The sequence below is a fragment of the Marmota marmota genome, unplaced genomic scaffold (assembly GCF_001458135.2).
Source record: "Marmota marmota marmota unplaced genomic scaffold, marMar, whole genome shotgun sequence".
Lineage (NCBI taxonomy): Eukaryota > Metazoa > Chordata > Mammalia > Rodentia > Sciuridae > Marmota > Marmota marmota.
The window spans coordinates 10109804-10110516 of NW_026000221.1; positions in this window are offsets into that span (position 1 = coordinate 10109804).

Here is a 713-nt window from a genome sequence, read left to right on the forward strand (position 1 = left end):
CTTGATCCAGCCACATGGCTTTAGAGCTCAGGCTCCTAACCCCTGATTCTCACTGAGGAGAATGTTTTTAAGAGCAGGATGTTTCATTGAGCCCTGAATAAGCTGTTGAGATTTGAGTGCTTTGGAGACATCCCAGCAGAGATGGTAACATGCAAGTCTTTGATATAAATAGGACCCACACTCAAGAAGACTAGTTGGAAGTAGAGATTTCAGTTATTAGCACACAGACAGTAACTGAAACCCAGAGATAGATGAGATGAATTGCCCAAAGGGAGCATAGTGGCAGAAAGCAAAGCCCCAGGACTGAGCCCTAAGGAATATCCATATTTAAGGACTATGTAGAAGATGAGGAGTTGATAATATAAGAAGTAGGAAGAGAATCAGAAGAGAGTAGTATCATGAAAAGCAAGAAGAAAGTGCTCAACAGTGACCAATGCTACTGGGGGAATGGTGAGAATTTGAGCATCCACTGTTTTCAATATGGGAAAACTGAACCTGTGCAAATCTGGTAAGAATGTAACCAAGAGCTTAGTTTATTAAACTTATCACTTACTTACATACCGATGAAATATTCTGATTCTGTTTCTTACACAAATTTTTTAACTTCTTTGAACCTAAATTATCAAATTTATAACAGGAAACTAACAATTCTTAACACTTAATAAGAGGCACTCAGACAAATAGAGGTCTTTTTTTTTTTTTTTTTTTTTTTT